Raw genomic sequence first — 16,714 nt, 5'->3', positions numbered from 1 at the left:
TCTCAACTTTAATGGCCTCCCACTATTCAGTGTTGTTGCCTTCACCTGGAATATTCCTTTCCTACTCTATCCCATAGGAATCTTACTCTTTACATTGTGGTTTAGAAGCCCCTCATCTATGGTATCTTCCCACCTCACCTAATCTGCAATTTTTTTCCTTCCTCCTTTGATTTCTTTTAATTTCTTAGGTTATTTCTCTAGTTAGACTGTAGATTCGTCACATTGGATTATTACAAACAAAAACCCCACTTTATGGTGAGATTTCAACAGAACTAGAATGAGTTGGGGATTTTTCTCCCCCCTTGTAACCAGCTGGACACAGGAATGAATAGGCATGAAGGGAGCTGAGGTTATTACTCATTTCTGCAGATCTTTGGGCAGTATTTTTACACCCCTCTCCCAGAAAGCCTCCTGAGAGCTAGACTTATTTCTGGAGGATCATATTTTTGACAGATTCCTGCACGCTCATGAGTGTTCATCATATGCAAAGATTGAGCTTAATTCCTTCCAGAACTAATTTGAAGCCCTGTAATACCTAATTGGCTGTAATTGTGCCTGTTCCAATACAAAAAATATTCACATGCCTCTCATGCATAAGGCTATGTGTTCTGTACTCTCGGGGATAAAGAGAAGTGTAAGTTACTATCTGTACCCTCTAGAGATTATATTCAAGTGGGGAAAACAGCGTAAATATCTGTGCTCCATAGGGACAACTTGATAATATACAGTGATACATACTATAATAGAGGTATAAGTAGTACAGCGGGAGAGCGGGGTAGGGGAGAGTAATTATACTGGTTACTGCTCTAATAGTTTGGTCTAATGCTATTCTTTTTACAATATTTAGGTAATACATTGAAGCTCTTTTTGGATGTTTGAATGCTCACCAGATAACCACAGTTTATTTATGTCACAGTTTGGGGGACTGTTTTGATGGGGTATTGTCCAGGGATCCCAGCTTGTTGCAGATGGGACAGCATTGCAGGTGGACTTCAGCCTTACAGACTGGAGGTTCCAGGTTACCCAGAATGCCAGTTTCTTAGCAATAGACTAACACTAAGAATGCTCTCTCTTACTCCCTAATTAATTGCTCTTCATGTCTTGTTAGTTTTGGCTGCTAAATAACTCGTATATCTTTCCAGTACTCTCCATGTCCACTGCTCAAACTTTAATGCTAGCTTTTGTTATTTCTCACCTGCACATGGAGTAGCCTCCTAACTGGACTCCCTATCTCAAATATTGCCCCAACCCATCTTTTACACTGCAATAGGGTGCACTCTAAAAAGAAATTTCATAGTAATCTCTTTAAAATTGCTCAATCCTTCTGCCATATCTACATAGAAAAGTCCAAATTCCTTAGATTAATATATAGACTTTCTAATTTAGGTTTTCCCTATTTTTCCAATCCTATTCCATTCTCCTGTTTTATATATCCTTTACTCCAGCCATGCTAAACCCACTTTCTAGAAGTCAGGTTTTTCTTGCCATCACCATTTTGCTGCTATTCCCATTCTCTGGAGAACCCCTACAGCCATCCTCCAGGTAGACTCCACTTCATTGTCAAGAGTCAGTTTATATATTCTGTGTTCCAGGAAACCCTTCTTATACTCTCAGATCTAAAGCACTGCCTTTTTTTTGTTCTCATTCCTACGCCTAGTAGCATATAACCTGTTACAGTAATTCATTGTTTTCAGGTCCACCAATAGAGTTTGTACTCCTGGAAGGTGGAGGCCGTGTTCTCTTCATTTTTGCAACTGGGACAAAATGATTTCCTTATTAAATGAATGAAATAGATACTTGATATTCTGGATTTGATTTTCTAATTTGCAAGCTATCTTAATGGTCCATCACATGAAGTAATATGTACTTTGCAGAGGCATAAATGTGAATCAGGTGCCCAGTGGGGTTGGTGTGCAGGAATGAGTCACTCACCTTGTGAGGATTCTAGCCAGCTACCTAACATCATCACTTCAGTATGGCTTTTTTTTTTTTCTTTATGCAAACTGCCAAAGTTCTACTGTAAAATTTTAGTTAGAGGATGAATTCAGTTTTTGTGGGCTGTTTTTATGAAACTGTTTTCCTAGAAAAATGAATAGTAATTACTAGTTTAAAATGTTGTAAATACCCCTCCACAGTATGGCCATGCTTTCTGTGTACTCAGCAGAAACAGGAATCTCCACTTAGGTATTCATTTCAATAGCTAATTCCTGGCATCCTCAGGAAAAGGAAGCATGGCATGGAAATACTTCTTATTCTTTAGGCCTGATATTTTGCATGGTACTCCTCTGTAGAGAGTGTACATAAATTGTTACTTGTGTATCATTTTCAAAGATTAGCAGGCTATGTCGTTGGAATTCCATTGTCCCTGAATTCCTTGTGCTGTAAATAGTTTATCTTTTTTTTTTTTTTTTTTAAAGATTTTATTTATTTATTTGAGACAGAATGAGAGAGAGAGAGAGAGAGCACATGAGAGAAGGGAGGGTCAGAGGGAGAAGCAGGCTCCCTGCCGAGCAGGGAGCCCGATGCGGGACTCGATCCAGGGACTCCAGGATCATGACCTGAGCCGAAGGCAGTCACTTAACCAACTGAGCCACCCAGGCGCCCAGTTTATCTTTGAGTTGTAACTTAAGTTTTCTCTTTATAGTGCTTTCCCTACCATTGTTTCTTCACCACCCCCACACAGAATAAAGTATTCCTCATCTTGTTTGATGAACATATATCACTCTACCCCTTGTCTGAATTGCTTTGAATCTCTTCTCCCACATTCACAGAGACCTTGCTTCGTCTGTTATCCTTTTTCATAATTTTAATTTCTCTCTCCCTGCTGGCTTTTTTCCTTTAGCCTATGAGAATGTATACATCTTAAAAATAATCGGAACAGCTTTCCTCTAATTGTTGCCCCCATCTAGCTATTTCCCTATACTTTTCCTTCCTTTCACACACAAGCATATTGAAAATATTATCAGAGGTCATCTCAGATTCCTTGTCCCCTCTATTTTCTTAATCCATGTTATTTGACTTCCATCCCTATTTCAATGAAACTATTCTTGCCATGGTCTCTAATGACCTGCATGTTATTAAACCAGGGAACAGTCTGCTACTGGATGCAGACATGATTTTCTCTTGAATTCCTATATGTTCTAATTCTGTCTACTCAAATACTGGTGTTCTCGGGATTCCTTTCTTGGTCTTACCCTTTCTTTACAGACTCCTACTTAATGATCTTATTTGCTCCCATGGCTCCAAGATCACTTTTAAAGTTATGACTCTCTTATCTGTATTTTTACTTGCAGTTTCTCTCCTGAGCTACCTTCTCCTCCATTCAACTGCGTTTCTGCTATACTTAGTTGTTCTACAGAATCTCAAAATGTGCAAAACTCTCTCCTTTTTCCCACCAAAGATGCTTTTCTTCCAGAATTCCCTTTAGTGAAGGGAAGCACCATTGAAACCAAACCCTGATGTCTCCCCAGTGCTTATCCCCACAAATTCAGTTGAATCAAGTACAATTTTATCTTATGTCTCTTGGTTCTAATTCCTTTTTTTCTGTCCTAATTCCAAGGCCTTACTGCTTTCCTCCAGAATTACTTCATCACTTCCTAAGACTGATTCCAGTCTCTTCTGATATATAATCCATTCATAACACTGCTCCAAATTTTTTTTTCTGAAACACATCTCTTACAAATTTATTCTCCTGCTTGAAATTCTTCAATGCTTCCCCACCAAATTCAAGATAAAATCCAAACTTCTTAGCACAGTGTACATAGGCATCTTGTGTTCTGGCCCTGTGTTTCTCTCTAAAAACAACTCTTACCTCCTATGTGCAGTTCAAATTTGTCTCAGTCCCAGGGAGCACTCCACTCTCCACCTTCCATGCCACCCTCTTTTCCCCTTCTAACCTCTTCCTCCTGGCTGTTCCCTGCTCAGCTCTCATACTTCAGTCTTGATGTCACTTCTTCCAAGCCTCTTGCTTCTCTTTTTCATCTACTCATTTGGCATTCCATATTTGTTATTTCATGTTTCTTTTATAGCACTGATTAATTCTACTATAATGGTTTGTCTGAGTCTTCCCTAGACTGTAAGCTCCCTGGCAGCAGAAATTATGTATTTTATCTTTGAATCCTGCTAACTAGAATTTACCTATGGAATATACTTAATAAAAATTTGCTGGATAAAAATATGTCTGATTTCTGATTACTTCAGAAATATTCACTACTATCTACCATTACAATGCTTTAAAAAAATTTTTATAATGCAAAATAGGTTTACTCTTTAAAAATTGTCACAACTCCTATATGAACCAAAGAACTTAAAGACAGAAAGTAGCTCAGTAAATATAGTAAAGCCAGCCTTTGTAGTGCAATTCTGATGCTAACTACCTAGAGTTAGGCCAGACTTCACAAGTTAAGGATACAGTGCTTCACAAGACTACCCTTGTTTCAGATACCAGCTGCAAACTTGAGAATTCCTAGGGCTACCCTCACTTTTGACCAGCTGGTTACAAATTTGGGAGGTTTTCATGATCCCTCAGGTTTGATCATTCACTAGAACAACTCACAGAACTCAGGAAAGCACTATACTTAGATTATAGTTTTATTATATAAAAAATGATACATGTCATGTCAGCCAAAAGAAGAGACACTTAGAGTGAAGTCTGGAGGGCCCCGAATATGAAGTTTCCATGTCCTCTCCCCATGTAGTCAGAACATTCCTCCTCATTGATGTATGACAGTGCATGGAATATCGCTAACCAGGGGAGCTCATCTGTGCCTCAGTGTCCAGAATTTTTACTGGGATGTCATTACATAAGCATGATTGAATCATTGGCCATGAGGTTCAATTCAGTCTCTGTCCCCACCTCTCCTTCCTGGTGGTTGAGCTAATATTATGTGGCTCAAAAGTCCCAACCTTCTAATCACATGACTGGTCTTTCTGGCTTGTCCAGCCCCTATCCTGATTGATCTCACTAACAAACTCTTGGAGCCCACCATGACTGACAACAACACTTCTATCACTGGGGAAATTCCAAGGATTTAGAGGCTACCTCACAGGACAGGGACAAAGGCCAGCCACATTCTTAATCCAACAGCCTTGGGTCATCTAAAATAAAATAAGCCTGGATACCAAAACTGACACTCGTACAAAACATGAATATGTTGGTAGTCCAGAATTTGTTTTAATCATATCAAGAAAGGGCCATGGTCCAAAGGAAATGAAAGCAGGATATTGAAGAGATATTTGTACTTCTATGTCCATTGCAGCATTATTTCCAAAAGCCAAGCTATGGAAACAACCCAAGTGTCCATCAATGGATAAATGGATAAAGAAGATGTGATATATATACACACGTATATATGTAATGGAATGTTGTTCAGCCACAAGAAGGAAGGAAATTCTACCATTTGCAACGACGTGGATAGAGCTTGAGGCCATTGTACTAAGTGAAAGAAGCTAAACAGAAAGACAAATACTGCATGTGTTCAATAGAAAAAAAAAGCCAAGCTCATAGAAACACTAAAATAGTGGTTGCCCGGGGCTGGCAGGGGTGGCTAATAGTACATAAAAGGGTACAAACTTTCAGGTATAAGATAAAGTCTAAGGATCTAATATACAGCATGGTGACTATACTTAATAATACTGTATTGTATAATTGAAATTTGCTAAGACAATAAACTTTATAATGTTCTCACCAAAAAAGGAGGGGGGCAAGGAATTTGGAATTCATGTACAGATTGAATGACACTTAAAAACTGAATTGACAGCATAAATTTTCATTTGGCAAGGTCTGTTAGAGGCTATCCATACAAAACAATTTTATCAGAATCAGGATATACTTCTGAATTGGATTACACCAACTTCATTTAGAGAATATGTTTCAGCAATTGCACTGATGTGGACAGTTCAGAGCATATAAACAATCAAACTTGAATAATCCCTCTTATAAAGCTGATGGCCTGTAAAATTTCGTTAGGGTTCTATATCTTTTAAGTTAGATTGAATAGACAAAGTAATCTACATTACTTAGAAATGTTATTTTCTCCATTTGGTATTCCTTAACGATTTAACTTAAAATTCTATTTGCCACTTAATAATAGATCCAGGGTTTGTTTATAAACAGTAATTAAATTTTGGTTAAAGTTTCTGCCTACATTTACAGGTACCTTAGTCAAATAATATTACATTTATTGTACCAATATTGACACTCTTTGTTATTAAGAGATCTTAGCCTGGAGTAAAGTATAACTCCTAGGAAGAAATCTAAAAGTTTCCCTAGGACTTTAGCTTCCAAAACTTTAAAAAAATTATAAAGTAAGAAAAGAGGGTAAAATGACACAGTGCTTTTAGCTAATGTGAATAAAAATGATTTGTGATTAGAGGATCTCTCTTTCTGCAGAAGCAAAATCCTCTAACCCTCCTACTCAAAACTGCAATCGATGATAGGTAAAATGTTTAACTGAGCTGGCAAGAAATTTTAAAAATTCAAAGGCCAAAAGCAGTGCAAATCCTGAAATCAGAGAGATGAAGTAGCACTCAAGCTGCCTTTTGCCCCAGGGATTTGTGCAAAAGCATTCAGACCCTGAGCCCTATTTCCACAACACAGGGTATCAAGGGTGGGAGACAATCTACAGCCTACCAAAGTTGGCCAGCCTAGTAAGAGACCTCTGTTGTAAAGAGATCTCTACTCCAAGGGTTAAACCTTCAATGTAAGGATGAACTACATGCAAACCTGTCCTACAAAGGGGGACAGCAAGGAATATTAACAAAAATTAAACATTCCCTTGACGAGGGGTCAGTAAACCACATACCTAAATCTGCCTGCTGCCTGTTTTGTACAGCCTGTGAGCTAAGAATGGTTTTTATATTTTTAAATGGCTGAAAAAAGTCAAGAGAAGAACAATATTGCATGACATGAAAATGATACGTGAAATTCAAGTTGTAGTGTCCCAAAGTGAAGTTTATTGGCATACAGCCACGCTTATTCCTTTACGTATTGTCTGTGGTTGTTTTCACACTAGCACAGCTGAGTTGAATAGTTGCAATAGAGACCATGCATGGCCTCCAAACAAGTATTTACTATCTGGCCCTTTACAGAAAAAGTTTAGGATTCATAATGGTTAGAAATCATTTGAGCTTTCTTCAAGTGTAGCTCGTATCTCTAACCCATGAGGGACAGCACAGTCTTTTGTTAAAATAGTAGATTTGAAATATTTGATAGGACAGTAATTTAAAGGCAAAAGAAAGGGCGCCTGGCTGGCTCACTCGGAGGAGTGTGCGACTCTTGATCTCAGGGTTGTGAGTTTGAGTCCCACGTTGGGTGTAGAGATTACTTAAATGAATAAATATTTAAAAATAAATAAAATAAAGGCAAAGAAATAGAACTTAAATTCCTTCAGTTCTGACCACTTGTGTTTAAATCTTAAAACAATGAAACGATGCAAACTGTAAGAGACAATATTTTACTGACCTTTACCATCTTTAAAATTGAAATATATTCTTATTCATTAACAGTTAAGTTTTTGAAACTGAAGAATCAAGAAAATTTTTAAGAAAATAATTTCTTATAAAAGGCACAAAGAGTATCTTTTTTATTTTTTTAAAGATTTTATTTATTTTTTGACAGAGAGACACAGCGAGAGAGGGAACACAAGCAGGGGGAGTGGGGGAGGGAGAAGCAGGCTTCCCGAGGAGCAGGGAGCCCGATGCGGGGCTCGATCATCAGATATGTGGGATTTTCCCACATCAACCAGTTCTCCAGTACCAGCTGTGTGTCCTAAATTCAGTTAAATTCTGACACCAGCGTTAGCACAAATTCCACAGGTTAAGGGCTCAGTCCAATCACAAGCAGTAGGCCAATCACAAGCACTTTAAAGGCCAATCACAAGCAGTAGGTCCCCAGGTATGATGTATGTTTTTCCCCTACACCAAGCAGTTTTCCAGTTCTCAGTAGATATCGACCGAGTGTCCTACAATTTAACTCCATTTTGACACTATCTATCTGGAAATAGTGTCAGATCTCACAGATTAAGGGCTCAGTCCCAAAAAGACTGTCCCCACTTCACATGCCAATTGCAAGTCCAGGTTACTACCTGTGCTTCTGACCAACTAACTGTAGATAAGTTCCCACCACCCTGTATTTGGGTTAGATTGCTTTGCTAGAGCAGCTCACAGAACTCAGAGAAACATTATACTTACTAGATTATTGGTTTGTTATAACAGGTAATAGCTCAGGAATGGCCAGATGGAAGTGATGCATAGAGCAACATACAAGGGTAGAGACACAGAGCTTCCATGCTGTCTGGGCTTACCTCTTACCATCTCCAGGTGTTCACCAACCTGGGAACTCTCTGAAGCGTCTACTTTGGGGGTGATTGATGAAATCACTGGCCGCTATGACTGACTCAACCTCCAGCCCCTCTCCCGTTTCTGGAGATTGGAGGTTGGGGGATGGGATTGAAAGTTCCAACCCTCTAATCATGGTTGGTCCCCCGGGCAAGTGGCCCTCATCCTTTTGGATTTACAAAGTTAGCTCCTAAACATTAACTCAGGTGTGATTGAAAGGGGCTTGTTGTGAATGACAAGACACTCCTTTTACCTTTATGGCTTTGGAGCTTGAATTTCAGGAACTGATGACTAAAGGGCAAATAGTATAACAAAAGATGTCCGTGGGTCTTATACAGTAGTTCCCCGCCCCCCCCCTTATCAGGAGGGGTTACGTTCCAAGACCCCCAGTGGATGCCTGAAACTGCAGATAGTACTGAACCTTATATGTAGTATGTTTTTTCCTATACATGCATACCTATAGTAAAGTTTGATTTATAAATGAGGCACAGTAAGAGAGTAACAACAACAATAATAGAACAATTATAACAATATACAGTAATAAAAGTTATGTGAATGTGGTCTCTCTCTCAAAATATCTTATTGTGCTGTGCTCACCCTTCTTCTTGTGATATCAAATGATAAAATGCCTGGGGGATGAGATGAAGTGAGGAATGACATAGGCACTGTGATATAGCATTGGGCTACTGTTGACCTGACAGTATGTCAGAAGGATCATCTGCTTCCAGATAGAGGTTGACCATGGATAACTGAAACCATGGAAAGTAAAACCGTGGATAAGGGGGGAACTACTGTATAGCAAATTACAAGTTTTAGGAGCTATTTGCCAGAAACAGTGGATGAAGACCAAATATATTTCTTGTTATAAATCATAATATCATACCAGGTTACTCACAATTTCTGTCCAGTTTAGCTACAAATTGAAGGTTTCCATGACTCCTTCCTTGGATTCAATCATCTGCTAGAACAGCTCACAGAATTCAGGGAAACACTTATGTTTACTGGTGTGTTGTATAGTGAACGATATGATAAAAGTTACACATGAATAGCTAGATGATGAGACACATAGGTTGATGTCTGGAATGGTCCCAAGCACAAGAACTTCTGCCCTGTGGAACTAGGGAGTGCTACTCTCCTGGCACATAGATGTCTTCCCCAACCTGAAAATTCCCCAAACCCTGAACTGTTAGAATTTCTGTGCAGGCTTCATCACATAGACATGATGGATTATTAACTCCATTTCCAGCCCCTTTCTCCTCTCCTGAGATGGGGGTGGTAGGACTGAATGTTCCAAGCTTCTAATCATGGCTATCTTTCTAGTGACCAGCCCCCATCCAGGAGCCCACCAAGTGTCACCTCATTAGAACAAAAGATGTTCCCGGGGCGCCTGGGTGGCTCAGTCGTTAAGCATCTGCCTTCGGCTCAGGTCATGATCCCAGGGTCCTGGGATCGAGCCCCGCATCGGGCTCCCTGCTCAGCGGGAAGCCTGCTCTCCCTCTCCCACTCCCACCTGCTTGTGTTCCCTCTCCCGCTGTCAATCCCTCTGTCAAATAAATAAATAAAATATTAAAAAAAAAACAACAAAAACAAAAGATGTTCCCATCACTCGTGAAATTCTAAGGGAGTTCGGACCTCAGTGTTAGATGCCCCTGTCACTCAGGAAACTACAAAGGTCTTAGGAGGTCTGTGTCAGGAGGCCCAGTCAAATTTGACTAATTATTAGAACAAAATATTCTCCTAGCATCCCTATTTTACAAGGGTTTTAGGAGCTCTATGTCAGGAATTGGGGGCAGTAACCAACATATATATTCCTTATTATTTCACACTACTCAAAAATAAGAAAACTCGATTTTAAAAAAATGTCTTGGATGACACTTCACCCAAGATTTATTAATGACTAGTAAACACAGGAAAAGGTATAAATGTCCTTAGTCACTAGAGAAATGCAAACTAATATTAACAATGAGATTCCACTTGACACCTATTAGAATGGCTAAAAGTGAAAAGATTAACACCAGCAAATGTTGGCAATGATGTGGAGCATCTGGATTCTCTTATGCTGCCAGTAGAGTGTGAAGTGGTGCGGGGACTTTAGAGGCCTGTTTGTGGTTATGCTATGACCTACCCATTTGGCTCCTAGTATTTATCCAAGAGAAATGAATACATATGCCTACAAAAGGACTTGTGCAGGAATTGTTGTAGCAGTTCTATTCATAACAGCTCACACTGGAAACAGCCCAAGTGCCGGTCAAAAGGAGAATGGATTTTTATAATTGTGTTATACAATTGAATACCACACTGTAAGCAATTCAAAAATGAACTGCTGGTACATACAGCAAGATAGGTGAATATCAGAAACATATTGACCAAAAGAAGCCAGACACAAAGGAATACATACTGCTTGATCCCATTTATGTGGAATTTTAGAAGAGGCAAAATAAACCTATTTTGGTGATATGAACTCGTGAGGGTTGGACGGGAAAGGTGCTCTAGGGAACTTCCTGGGGTGATACCTTAATTGGTAGTAGGTTACATGGATTACATGGGTGTATATATTTGTCAAACCTATGTAATTTTACATGTAAAATCTGTGTATTTCACTGGATATAAATTTACTAAACAAAACAAAAACCCAACGCACCCATAACTTACAATGAAAACATCCCTAGAACTAACCCAAGCAAATTTTTTTATTTAACACTTCAGTTACTAATACCTCTGTATATACCATTACACATTATGCATTATTTTTCAAAGTGACATTTTATGTTATGTGGTAGGATCTAAGATAATTTCTTTTCCTAATGGAAAGGCACTTATCTAGAAATAACTTCTCAGTAACCCAATCATATTCTCTCCAATATACCTTCATCATAAATTAAATACCTGTTTTTAATGTGTAATAAAAAATAAAGAATAGCAGATCAGATAAAATAAAGATCAGCATCTAACTGTCAAATCAAAATCTTGCTAGGAGCTTTGCTGTGAGTTGTGTTTTATGTTCATTGTTTCAGCTACCCCTTACCACAGTCCCTATGATAGGGATAAGGCCCGTTTTATAGATGAGTGTGTTAAGATTTAGGAAGGTTAAGGACCTTAATCAAAGGCACAAAGCTAGGAAGTGGTGGAAACCAGACTTAAACTTAGTTCAACGGACTCCAAAATTTAAGCTTCTTCCATAGCACCCACTGCTTCAGAGGTCAGTGAGGAAGGGATGGCGAGCAGCAGAGTTAAGATTTGCAGGCTGAAATACAGTAGTCTGGTGGATCAGTCACTCCAGTGAGGCCCGACATGTTGACTACGTGGCTGCCCCTTCAGGTGTCTCTTCCACCGCCTGACCTGGGCCTCTGAGTAATCTCTGTAGCTCCTCTGTCCCCTGTGATTCTATGAAAGTCAAGGGCTGGCCCATTCATCGGTAGTTCAGTTATAGTGCTGCCAGTGTGAGTCATCAATACTGAAATAGAGAAGGGCCAAGGGGAAGAGTGAATATAAGTTAGTGCAATGAAAGTCCTCAAAAGCAGGGCAACGTACTATGTCCCTATATTGCAGTAAAGTACGGCAGAGGAGAGAAGCAGAGAAAGGCCAAAAGAGGAAGTAAATCAAATGCAACTGAAAGCATATTGAACCAGATGTATTTTCCTACAAAGTTTAACTTCAAAAAATATGAAACCTATATTACAGTGAAAAGCAAAGAAAAGAATTATGATTGTGCAGTTCTTGAAAAAGCAGTAAAGAAAGTTGTGGCTTATTGTTAACTTAGTAAAAGTAGTATCATCTGATTAAGATTTTTGAATGCTTAGACTATTGTAAAATATGTGAAAACTTAGCACAGTTTCTGGAAATGCTTAGTTCTCAGAGTAAATTCTGGTTCTCACAGTTAAATCATTCTGGGGTTTAGTCCTAATTTGTCTGGTCACTAGTTTTAGACATAGCAGATCTGCTTACTAGCCTTAGATAGTCTTTTGGAGTCTCGGTGTTTTTATCTATTAAATCAGAGATTTAGACTATATATTTTACTAATAATCCCTATCTTTTAAAAATCTGCCATATGCTAGGAACCATGCAAGATGCTTTGAAATAAATTTTCTCGTATAATTGAGATATATTTAACATTGCCTATCTTATAAATGAGGAAACTAAAATTCAGAGTGTTTATATCTGGGATTGGACCTGGCTGCATTTGATTCCAAAGCTTTAAACCACTATGTTATCCTATCTATGGGTCCTCAACTTCAATATGCTAAGATTCTATTCCCTTGCATCAGATCAACAAACAGTTGTTGTTAGGTGTGAATCCTTGAAAGTCAGAGGACTTGATGAGTGTCTTAATTTTCTCTTTAACTTCCAATGCCAAGCACATTTTAAGCCTGGTTGAATTCAAGTAAAAGGAACAAAAATAAATTAAAAATATCTTAAGGAGAAGAAGTATATTTTAGTTTTTCACCCTGGTAAACCACTCTTCCCTCTTTCCACCATATTTAGCATGGTATTTTGCACATGATACACATTCAGTAATATTTAACTCACTACAGGTAGAAAAGGTTCAAAAATAGTCAATTCTGCTTGATAAAAAAATTATGTGTGTGTGTGTGTGTCCATACACACACATACACTCAAAGCTTTCATCTAAACACATCTGTTTAATGTGGAGGAACTGATAATAACCAAGAGTTTGGGGTTAAGACTGACCCTGCAGAGGAGGACGAAGAGAAGAATGGGAGGAAGAACAGTTCATTTTGCCTGCCAATGCACAGGCCTGCAGTAAAAACAAATCGCACATTCCTCCTTTGGAGGCCAAGTCTTAGTCTCTGTGATAGTGAAATCTTCAGACACTTTGAGCTATGATTAAGAAGCCCTTCCTGGGGCACTTGGGTGGCTCAGTTGGTTAAGCAACTGACTCTTGATCTCAGCTCAGCACTTGAACTCACAACCCTGAGATCAAGAGTTGGTTGCTGATCTCAGCTCAGGTCTTGATCTCAGGGTCATGAGTTCCAGTGCCACGTTGGGCTCCACACTGGGCATAGAGCCTACTTAAAAAAAGTGGGGGTCCCTGGGTAGCTCAGTTGGTTAAGCATCTGCCTTCGGCTTAGGTAATGATTCCAGGGTTCTGGGATCGAGCCTAACATTGAGCTCCCTGCTCCGCGGGGAGCCTGCTTTTCCCTCTCCCTCTGCCTCCCTCTCCCTCTGTTTGTGCTCTCTCTCTCTGTCAAATAAATAAATAAAATCTTTAAAAAAAAAAAGAAGTCCTTCCTGTGTCAAATATTTGCACCTGACATATCCCATAAAGAATTAGTATCCAAAATAGAGAACTGATATAATTCAATACCAAAAAAACCCCCCAAATAATCCAATTAAAAAATGAACAAAAGACATGAACAGACATTTTTCCAAAGAAGACATACAGATGGCCGATAGACACATGAAAAGATGCTCAACATCACTCATCATCAGGGAAATACAAATCAAAACTACAATGAGATATCACCTCACTCTTGTCAGAATGGCTAAAATCAAAATACAAGAGACAACAAATGTTGGCAAGGATGTGGAGAACTACAAACTCTCTTGCACTGCTGGTAGGAATATAAACTGGTGCAGCCACTCTGGCAAACAATATGGAGATTCCTCAAAAAGTTAAAAATAGAACTACCTTATGGAGTGCCTAGGTGGCTCTGTTGGTTGGGCATCTGATTTGATTTTGGCTCAGGCTGTGATCTCAGGGTCATGGGATTGAACCCTGCATCAGGCTCTGTGCTCAGTGCAGTTTGCTTGTCCCTCTCCCTCTGCTCCTCTTCTTTTTTTTTTTTTTAATATTTTTATTTTTTTTTAAAGATTTTATTTATTTATTTGACAGAGAGATAGAGAACACAAGTAGGCAGAGAGGCAGGCAGAGGGAGAGGGAGAAACAGACTCTTCACTGAGCAGGGAGCCCGACGCAGGGCTCGATCCCAGGATCCTGGGATCATGACCTGAGCCGAAGGCAGCCGTTTAACCGACTGAGCCACCCAGGCGCCCCTCTGCTCCTCTTCTTGCGCTCGCTCTCTCTCTCTAAAATAAATAAATAAAATCTTAAAAAAAAAAAAAAAAGAACTACCTTATGGTCCAGCAATTGCTCTGCTGGATATTTACCCCCAAAATACAAAAACACTAATTCAAAGGGATACATGCACCCTGTTAATTGCAGCCTTATTTACAATAGCCAAAATATGGAAACAGCCCGTGTCCATTGATAGATGAATGAATAAAGAAAATGTGATAAACACACACACACACACACACACACACACACACAGGAATATTATGCAGCCATAAAAGAGTGAAATCTTGCTGTTTGCAATGACATGGATGGAACTAGAGAGTATAATGCTAAGTGAAATAAGTTAGAGAAAGACAAATACCATATCACTCATATGTGAAATTTAAACAAAAGAAACAACCAAAGGAAAAAGAGAGAGACCAAGAAACAGACTCTTAACTATAGAGAACAAACTGATGGTTACCAGAGGGAAGGTGGGGGTGGGGAACGGGTGAAATGAATGACAGAGATTAAGGAGTGCACTTGTTGGAATGAGCACTGGGTGATGTATGGAATTTAAAATTTTATAATAAATTTTTTTTGAATAATGAAAAAAAAAGCCCTCCCTGTGTCATCTCTCCAGCTTCCCACTTGATAAGGTGTCCTGTTCTTTATTAAAGGAGCACTTCCCTGGCCCTTGGTTGTGCTTCTGGATAATTTGTTTTCACTGTTGCCTTTTAAAAATATTTCTCTTCTTTTTTCAGTAATTTTATTTTATTTAGCCTTTTATCTTTTACTTTTAAATGGGAAATAGAAGAGGCAGCTCACTTATCAAAGTATTTGAACGTATTGGGTCTGCAGAAATATTTATGAATTAGGTAAAGTCTTCATTGACAGTAAAACCATATGTATCATGATTAGCCTATAAATTAAGTATAGGACCTCTACCCCAATACCAGTGTTAAAAAAGAAATATTTTATAGAATTTTGTTTTTAATTCATAGATCCAATGGTCTTTCTACTGAATGCTGGGAGAAGCTCTTCAGAGAGTGGTTTTAGCCTTGGGGGGGCCCAGATAATTTGTATATATGTTTTTGGTTAAGAAACACACATTAAGATTATTGTTTTATCAAATAAATATTATGATTATATGTCAAACAAATTTCTACCAATTGTGAAGTTCAAATATTTTAGAAGGCCTTTTCATTTCAAGTAATACCTCTCCTTGACTTTATTTGAGACAGACTAAGACTTACCTGGATAAACATCAACCTAAGTTCTACTTAACTATCATGATGAAATGATTCTATGCACCCATTTCTTATAAATGCCCTCTTTATTAAGTGTGCTTGTCTGTAGTCATCCAAACTTTAAGTATGACCACTTAATAAAACTGGACATGTAACAGATTTTGGAATCTCTTCTGATACCAGAAAAGTATTTAGATTATCCATGGTTTTTTAAAGTAATATTTATTAGTGAATATATTTGCATTTCTTTCCACACACACAAAAAATTAGAACTTTTTAGGGATTCTCTTATATCTCTTAAAAATATTACCAGAATTTCCATTGTAATGTCTACTTTGTCATCCGTGACATGAAGCTAATTTCCATAATGCTTGGCATCTAAACAGCCGTGACTGCACCTGTTGCTGGGGTGGCCCCACAGGGACTGGTTCTAGCCTTGGGGAAGACCCAAATAATTTGGTGGTGGGGAGGCCCCAGCTGAAGAAGGGAAAATGCTTTTTGGAACATTGCAATTATTATTCCTACTATGTTGCAATTAGGCTTTTACTTCCTCAACTCCCTTTCACTTTTCAATCCACTGCAATATTCTCCCCTTCCCCCAAACTCCATCAAAATAGATCTCACTGGGGTCACAATTAACTACTAAGTGTCAAAGTTGAGGAACAGATTTCAGCTCTTATGTGACTCCTGCATAGTGCTTGATACTTTTGATCATCTTGACTCTCTTTTATTTTTGGTTTCTGTGATCCCTGTCTTCAAGTTCTCTACCTCTCTAACTACTTGTCATTATACTTTCATTTTCCCATTGACTGTTGGGTGCTGTCTTCACTCCTGTGATGGTTGGTTGTATATGTGAACTCAGCTAGGCTATAGTATCTGGTTATTTAATCAAGCACTAATGCAAAGTATTTACTAGATATTGGTTAACACCTAAAATCAGTTCACTTTAAGAAGATAATGTGGGCGGGCCTCATCCAATGTTGGAAGACCTTAAGAGCAAAAACAGGTTTTCTGGAGAAAAAGAAATTCTGCCTCAAGACTGTCACATCAACCTCTGCCTGAGTTTCTGAGTTTCTAGCCTGCTGGCCAGCCCATCCTAAAAATTTCAAAC

The sequence above is a fragment of the Phoca vitulina genome, unplaced genomic scaffold (assembly GCF_004348235.1).
Source record: "Phoca vitulina isolate PV1807 unplaced genomic scaffold, GSC_HSeal_1.0 scaffold2, whole genome shotgun sequence".
Lineage (NCBI taxonomy): Eukaryota > Metazoa > Chordata > Mammalia > Carnivora > Phocidae > Phoca > Phoca vitulina.
The sequence above is the reverse complement of the archived record's forward strand: the minus strand, read 5'-3'. Positions refer to the sequence as shown.